Raw genomic sequence first — 9,511 nt, forward strand, 5'->3', positions numbered from 1 at the left:
AGTTAATGTATTGATGTAAACTCAATATGGAATTCTATGAAGATACTGAAGGAATTCTGCAAGGTCTCGTGCTAAATCGATTAGACCTCTAGTGATATGGCTCCATCACAAAATCAACATATGTTCTAGAAGGCATCCTTTAGCGTAAACCTCGCATATTGGTTCTTGCTGACCCGTACAAGTTGATGAGGTATTCTCAAAATTAGGTTCCGTTTGTTTGTCATAAAATATTTTTCAAAAAATAATTTTTGAAAAATGATTTATTTTTCTGAAAATAATTTACTTTTATGGTGTTTGGATAAAACTATATTAAATATTTTATGTTATTTGGCAGATTTCCTGAAAATATTTTCCGAAAAAGTTGTTTTTATATATATTAATAAATTATATATATTAATAAATTTATATTTTAAATTATTTTTACATATATTGTAATGATTTATTTATAAATAAATTAGCTTAAATTTTTATAATTTCTAGACATGTTGTTCTCTTTCATCTTTCACTGGTTCATCTACCTGCTTCATTCTTTAGTTCGAACTTCTTCCTCTCAAGCCTTTGCTTGTTTCAATTAAACTGAAATTCGACTTGTTTCTTTAAGTTGGACTTTTGTGAATATGGAGATCCTTAAAAAAAAAAGTTGATCAAAGATAAGATTGAGACAATCAATAGATAAGATTGAAGATCAAAGCTGAAAGGGATCTTGTTTATTGAATCTATATCTTTAATTCCACTCATGGAAGATTATTTTTATTTAATAAAATATGATTAATAACTTTTTTCACTTGAAATTTAATTATTTTATTATTAAAATGATATTTTAATTAAGATCATTTTTATTTAATAAATGATAATTAATTGACTTACTTATATGAAATAGCTATAATTTTACTTAAAAAATTAGACTATATGTTGTTACAAAGAACTAATTTAATAAAGAACGTACTTCGTAACTATGGATGTTGTTATAAGTGAAAAGTTGTCATAGCAAAATGATGTTATAGCGGGTGGCTGTTATAGAGACGGTGGATTCTATATGCATATATATCTCAATTACATCCATATAAATATATATATGTAAATATAAATTTTAAAATTATAAGAATTTAATTTAACAACTATTAATTTTAAATTTAATTATAGAAAATTTAAAATGGTTAAGATAAAAAATCTAAAAGTTGGTTTAAACCAGTACAGGTTGGTACATATCGGTATTGATTGAAACAAATCAAAACATACCAAAATGATCGAAAAGGACCAAAATTTTTACCGAAATAGAACATAAACTATTTGGTACCAATTTAGGACCGTACTAGCCAGTACGATACCGACTACCAACTCCATATAGCTACTCCCCATACCATAGCCAGCGCATCAACACACTGGTTTCATTAAAAGCACGCTTCATTATTGTTTGTTGGAATTCCCTGAATATCGAGGAAAACAAATGGTTACTTAGAGACTTGTTCTCAATACTCTCAGTAAGACAAATAACATTAGTAGCATTAAGTTGAATTTCCATATTAACAATATCAAGAGATTTTGCAAAATGGAGGGCATCCTTTAGATCCCACAGCTCCATATGTCTCACTGAGCCCCTAACCCAATGTCCCTCATGGCTTCGTATTGAACTCTTAGCTCCATCCTTGTCCAAGTCCCCCACCGAAGAATATCCGGTATCAAGCTTGTGCCAACCAAGAAACCTACATAATGGTGGAGATTGGCTTTCATTTGATTGGTGTCACTATAAGAAAATAGACTTTTAGTGGCGCTTTTAAACCGCCGCTATAGGTAACGCCACAAAAATTTGTGGCATTTATTTAAAAAAATGCCGCTAAAAGTCATGGCTTTTAGCGGCGTTTGTGGGAAAAGCGCCGCTAAAAGTCATGGCTTTTAGCAGCTTTTGTGGTAAAAGCACCGCTACAAGTCATGGCTTTTAGCTGCGCTTTTCCCACAAACGCCGCTAATTTTGGCAGATTTGCAATATTTTTTTTCACCAATATCCAGCCTTTCCTGCATTAAAATCCAACCAAATACAGCAAATATAGTATAAAATGCAGCCAAAAACAACAAATTTAGCATAAAAAATACAACCAAAAATATTAATTCTAAATGATACTTCAAATTTAACGAAAGATATATGATATAATTAATAAATAAAGTATAATTTAAAATATTCTTACAATAATGTTAAACGTGACAAAGTTAAAACATTCTTACAATGAGAAAACTAATGTCTATGATGGCAGCTTTTGCGATTGCTGAAACATCTGCATCATCTGCTGAAGCTGTAGTTGGAGGTCATCATACTTTTTGCTCTGCTCTGCTGCCATCGCTGCTGCCTTTGCCTTCCTCGCTCGTGCCGCTGCCTCCTTCGCTGCTGCCACTGCCTCCCTCTCTACTGCCTCCGCTCTAAGTTGTTGCTGGAGTTCTTCATATTTTCGTTGAACTTCGGCAATTTGTTCAACCGTGTTCGCTTGCATCTGAGCTATCTGGTCTCTTAACCTCTGAACTTCAACTTGAGCTTGACTTCCGGAAGGCATGTATTGCTGGGAGCCAGATCCAAAATATTGGGTCGGGGTAACACCAGATCCTTGAAATCGAACCCGACCGTACCTTTCAGGACCCAAAACTTCAGTGATAATTCTGTTATCGATGTTCTCAAGATTAACAGAACTATCAGTCGAAGCAATCACTTCATATTCCGCCTTCTTCTCCTTTAGTTTCTCCTAAAAAATCAATTAAGAGTTAGAAACGAAATATATAATAAAAAGGAATGCAACATAACTTAACATTATTTAAAACTACTAATGATTAATTGAATTAAACAATTATAATTAAACATTATAAATATTTAGAATAAATCAAATATTATTAAGTAAATATACCATAATTTCTCCAGCTTCGGATGTCATAGGAGATCCATCTTTCTTCCTATGCGTAATCTCAAAAAGCTGAAGGCGTCTAATTTTTCGTCCAGATTTGACTTCCTACAATATAGTAGTAAAAATATTATTTAATAGTAGAAAGTTATTAATATTTGAAAGAATTAATAAATTCATAATACCTCGGCCTCAGCTACAGAAGCAAAACTTCTCAACCCTGCCGTGTGCGTGAATTTTGTTTTTGCCTGCTGCTTGTTCCAACTCGCTCACGGTCCTACATAATAAAATTATTATTACGTATATAGTAAACACTATATATAAGAGTTTGGAAATACGTAATACCTCTCCTTTCTTTGAATTCCAGAATCTAACTGCATCTTTCCATTGGTACCTCAGCATTCCCGGCGAGACATTTCTCAATTTTTCCTCGAGGCTTATATCTTTCTTAAAATATTGTTTTTTTAAAGTGCTTTTATTGTCTCTCCATTTTTTACCCAATGCCTTCTTGATATAATCATCGGAGACCTCTAAAGCAAATCTCTCCTAAAAAAACACAAGTTTAGAATGTAAATATAAATGAAACTTAAACCAAAGTATTATAAATTACATTCACATTTTGTTACCTTAATATTAGCGAGAGCCTGATTTTTGTTGCTATCAGGAATGTGATGTCATGATTCGTAGTTAATGGGCAACATATTGGCATTTCGTGCTAAAATGCCCAAATAGCCTGCTAAAAGTCGAGCTTCAGATCCAACAGGCTGACCATGAGTATTTCTACTTACTTTGACACGCTCAACAGGATCTAAGTCGTATAAATCTCTAAGCAGCGTACGTCCTCGAACACTGCGCGTCCCACCACTTTTAGCTGAAAAATGATATACTATAATTATATTAAAATTGACAAATAAATCAATAATAAAAGTCAACACATGTAAAATGAACTTAACATTACTTTGAAATTCTTCAGGCTCGTCAAGTGTCTCCGGCATATTCAAAGATCCAACAACTGTCTGCTGTTCACTATTTCCTTCTTCTGAATTTGGAGTATTCTGGACAATACTTAAATCTCGTAATCTTCTTCTATGCATTTTTCCTGCAATACACATAAAATAGTTAAAGTTTTAGTAACAAATTACAACAATAATAGTACATATAAAATAGTTAAATTATATAACATGACCAAGATTAAAATTATAATATTACATATAATTAATCTTACTACATCATTATTCGTAAATATCTTCATCCACATCATGTTGAACCCATTGATGTTGTGTACTAGTGCTAGGGATATTTTCATCTAAGTTTTGTTCTGGAAAAGGTAATGTTTCTGATCTTTCGACGATGTCATCTCTACTTCCATTACCCATGTCAAACAAGTCTCTAGGGGTGTTTCGGAGTACAACAAATCAATCCTCATCAGTTGGATCTTTCGAATAAAAAACGTGTTTCACTTGAGACGAAAATACATATGGCTCGTCCATCAATTGTTGTCCAGTGTGAATCAAGCGAGAGAAATTCACTATTGTAAAACCAAATTCATCTTTTTTAATTTCTCGAGCAGCATTAACATCAGCCCAATCACACCGAAATAAGACAACTTTCTATCTGCCATAGTAATCCAACTCAATAATGTCGGTAAGAAGTCTGTAATACTCCACATTACCCTCAATCGGATTACTGTCCCTAGCACTAGCATAACTTGTAATTGAAGAATTAACAACAACTCCACAATTTTGAGTTCTCCTCATTCTCTCGCGATACTTTGTATGAAATCTGTATCCATTGATGAGGAAGGCACTATATCTTTTTATTACTCTGTTCGGACCTTGGGAAAGCCATTTAACTTCGTCATTGACATCATTCCCACTCCAAACCTATTGAATCGAAAGTAAATTGAATAATTATAAATGTATTATGTAAAATTTTGCGATTATATGTAACTTATTAACTTTAGTTACATACCGTTTGGCTTAACCATTCATGAAAATATTCTGTGAATAACTTATTAATCTCTCGATGTTGTAATCTTCGAGAGCGTGCACGAGATCTCAAAATTTGTTTGTACTCACTATGTTAAAAACAAGTTTAATTGGTTAGAAGATAAACAAATCAAAACGATGAATATATGAGGAAATTTTAGCACTTACTTGCGTAACGGTTCAACTAAATCGTGGTGAAAAAGTACATATCGATATGCTTGTATGCACGATAAATCATCTAATTCTGCAATTTCAACTTTGCCGATTGGTTCTCCATAACTTTGGAATAAATAAGTTTCGGCCAAGTTATGATCATTGAGCCCAGCATTTCTACTTGGTCTATTTAATCGTGTTTCAACATCTTCTAAATATCTAGAACAGAAGGTCATGCACTCCTCTGCCAAGTAGCCTTCAGCAATTGATCCTTCTGGATAACGCTTATTGCGACAATATGACTTCAATTTGCTTAGGAACCTAAACACGATATACAATATTTATCAAAAGCTGTAACTAAATGTATAAAGGTGAATGAATGAATACTTGAGAAATAAATTAGCACCTTTCATAGGATACATCCATCGATAAAAAATCAGGCCACCGAGTATTCCTTCGTGAGGGAGATGAATACCAAGTGCATCATAATAGTGAAAAAGGAAGGTGGAAAGATCTTCTCCAAATTGTATAAAGTCAAAGCCGCTCGATTCTGTACTTTCTCAAGTTCTTCAACATCCAAAACTTTGCCACAAATAGCTTTCATTATATTGGATAGTTCAATTATACAGGACGTTATATTTTTTGACATACAGCACCGTAAAGCAATTAGGAGTAAATCTTACATCAAGATGTGGTAATCATGTGGTTTTAATGAATATAATCTTTGATATTTGAGACTCACACATCGAGATATATTTGACGCATACGCATCTGGGACCTTTATATCCTTCAAAACCATGCAGAACACTTCTTTCTCTTCATTTGACATTGAAAAAATAGAAGGCGGCAACTGATATTTCCCATTTGGAAGTACTTGAGGATGAAGATCGCACCGAATTCTCATGTCAACTAAATCAAGTCGGCTCTGAAGATTGTCTTTTGATTTTACATCGACATTCAAAATTGTCCCAATTATGTTCTCGCAGACATTCTTCTCAATATGCATGACATCAAGATTGTGGTGTAAAATGTTGTGCTCCCAATAAGGCAACTAAAAAAAATACTCCTTTTTTTCCACAAGTCCGCCTCATTAGGATCATTCTCTCTATCAGATTCATCATCAGATTCATCCCTTGATCTTCTCTTTGTTTGCATGTTAGGTGGTTGATTCATCTTCCCATAACTAAAATTAATATCTTTTAACATAAACAAGATTTCAGATCCAATGGTTTGCTCAGGAGCTCCACTGTACTCTTCAGTACCGTCAAATAGAGTCCTCTGAAATCTAAATTTATGATTTCCATCTAACCACCGACGATGACCCATGTAAGAGAACTTCTTCCCATTGTACAACCACTTCGAACAAGTTTGTGCAGTACAACAAGGACAAGCATAACGTCCTTTAGTACTCCAACCTGATAAATTAGCATAAGCCAGGAAATTATTAATTGTCCACAACAAAGCTGCACGTAAATTAAAGTTCTCCTTTCTCAATACAGCATATGTCTCAACACCTGACCATAATTGTTTTAACTCTTCAATAAGTGGCTGCAAATAAATGTCAATCATTTCCGGGACCTTTCTCTCCAGGGATAATCATTGATAAAATAAATGAAGATTGCTTCATGCAAATCCATGGAGGCAAATTGAAAGGAACAAGCACTACAGGCCAAGTACTGTACAAAGTACTCATGATTTTAAATGGATTAAAGCCGTCAGCTGCTAGCCCAAGCCTCACATTCCGAGGATCGCTTGCAAAGCTTGGAAATTTACTGTCAAATGATTTCCAAGCTAAAGAATCCGCAGGATGTCTTAATAATCCATCATCGGTCCGTTGATAATTACGCCACCTCATAGATTCGGCTATCTTTGAGGACATGAAAAGCCTTTGAAGTCTTGGTATTAGGGGAAAATATCGCAAGACCTTGACTGGCTTCTTTCTTAACTGTGCCCCACCTTCATCCGTATTCACATCTTCTGTATTACTATTCATCCAATGAGACTTACTGCAAACATAACAAGACTGTTGGTTTTTCTGATCACCCCAGTACAACATGCAGTCATTTGGGCAACTATGAATTTTATCGTACCCAAGGCCCAAATCTTTTATTAGTCTCTTCATATCTTGACAAGACTGAGGAATTTTTGCAAACGGAAACATCTCTCTCAAAAACTCTAGCAGCATTGTAAAAGAGTTTCCGGTCCACCTTCCCAAACATTTTAAGTGAAATAGACGAATGCAGAAGGACAATTTCGAATATTTTGATCCCTCGTAAAGTTCTTCATTCATTTCATTAAGTAAATTGTAGAACTTCGCCGCTTCTTCATTTGGCTCCTCATCAGGTGCACTTGTTCCCGTTTCACAAAAAATATTTCCACAAATATTACAATCATCGGATGCAATAAAGTCAGATGGAAATGATTGCTCACCATGACTATGCATATTAAATGCATCCCACAACATATCTTCTATGTCATCTTGTCTAACATACTGATGGTAATCAGTATCAGGATAAGTCGGATTAATCGTTGAAGAAGTTCCACTAGATGTACACTCTCCATGGAAAATCCATTTTTTATACCCCCGAATAAAGCCATCAATAATTAGATGTTCGTAGAAAACTTCACGAAAATGCCAGTTGATGTTGCCACACTTCTTACACGGGCAAAGAATCATATTCTCTTGGCTTGCATTTTGAAATACAAAATTTAGAAAAGTTTGTACTCCATTTTGATAGGAATTGCTTACCCTTGACAATTTCATCCAACTCCTATCCATTTCGTAGTTCTTGAAATCTAAAGTTGACAACATATTATAGTTACTTAAATGTTCTCAATTGATTTAAATCATGTCATTATACTAAATATTAAGCCTCTAATGGGTATAAACTAATTTAGGTAAGTTGCAGGATTTTCAAGTATTGATTTGTATATTATGTAAGTTAAGTAAGTTTCGTAAGCTAGTTATGTAAATTATGATATCAAATATATTTAAGTATTATGTAAGTTATGTAAGTTATATAAGTTATGATATGATATATATTTATGTAAGTAATATATTTATCTAAGTTATAGAAGTTATGTAAGTTATATATTTATCAAAGTTATATCAGTTATATAAGTTATGTAAGTTATATAAGTTATATAAGTTATATATTTATCTAAGTTATATAAGTTATGTAAGTTATATAAGTTATGTAAGTTATATATTTATCTAAGTTATATAAGTTATATAAGTTATGTAAGTTATATAAGTTATGTAAGTTATATATTTATCTAAGTTATATAAGTTATATAAGTTATGTAAGTTATATAAGTTATATATTTATCTAAGTTATATAAGTTATGTAAGTTATGTAAGTTATATATTTATCTAAGTTATATAAGTTATGTAAGTTATGTAAGTTATATATTTATCTAAGTTATATAAGTTATATAAGTTATGTAAGTTATATAAGTTATATATTTATCTAAGTTATATAAGTTATGTAAGTTTTGTAAGTTATGTTAAATATTTATCAAATATATTTATGTATTATGTAAGTTTTTTTTTGACGATGTGGAAAATCACATGGATAATACATATCAAGCATCAAGTATCTACAGGTAAGTTGCGGATTAAATAATATTTAATTAAATAATATTGAAAAAAATTATTTTAATTAAATAATATACATGTCATTCGTTTTTATTTGACAAATTACATGTGCAGTTAAAATAGTCCATAATTAATTTAATTTATGTTTTACAAGTCATCTTTTCTTAAGTACATGTTAAACCACTATGTGGACATCCGTATTTAGCTTAAAAGGTATGATTTATTTTGAGTAAAAAGTTTAACTTAAATGATAAAACGGACGATAATATTTGTGATAAAACGGACAATAATATTTGTGATAAAACGGACGAGAATATTTCAATAATAATTTAAATTGAAGTTAAAAACTATATAAAATATTTTATTAAATATTTGTATATTAGATGGGACATATTATATTAATAAATAAATTTATTAAAAATCGTGATAGAAATAATTGTATATTAGATGGGACATATTATATCAATAAATAAATTTATTAAAAATCATGATAGAAATATAGAAATATTAAATCACAAATTACAAAAATATGGTAGAAAAAGTTCACGTGGCAAGCATACATGTCTAGACGTATAATATTATTAAAAGGTTGGAAATTGAGCAGAAATGATCCCCTTTACAGTATTATTGTAAGAAAGAACATACGCATTGGAACCAGTAGCAAAGAGATCCCAAAGATAAGCAGAATAAGCAAATTAAAAAAATTAAAGATAGCATAGCAAGTCTCTAAGGATAAACAACATAAGCAAATTAAAAAAATAATCAAAGGACAGACTTGAAATAAGTTAAAAACATGATCCATTAAAGATCCATTAAAAAATAATCTTACGATAAACAAGAATGGTAATTTAAAAAAACGAAAAAAAAAAAGAAAATAAAAGAGTAGCTAA

Source organism: Gossypium hirsutum, chromosome A08 (assembly GCF_007990345.1).
Source record: "Gossypium hirsutum isolate 1008001.06 chromosome A08, Gossypium_hirsutum_v2.1, whole genome shotgun sequence".
In the NCBI taxonomy this organism is placed as follows: domain Eukaryota; kingdom Viridiplantae; phylum Streptophyta; class Magnoliopsida; order Malvales; family Malvaceae; genus Gossypium; species Gossypium hirsutum.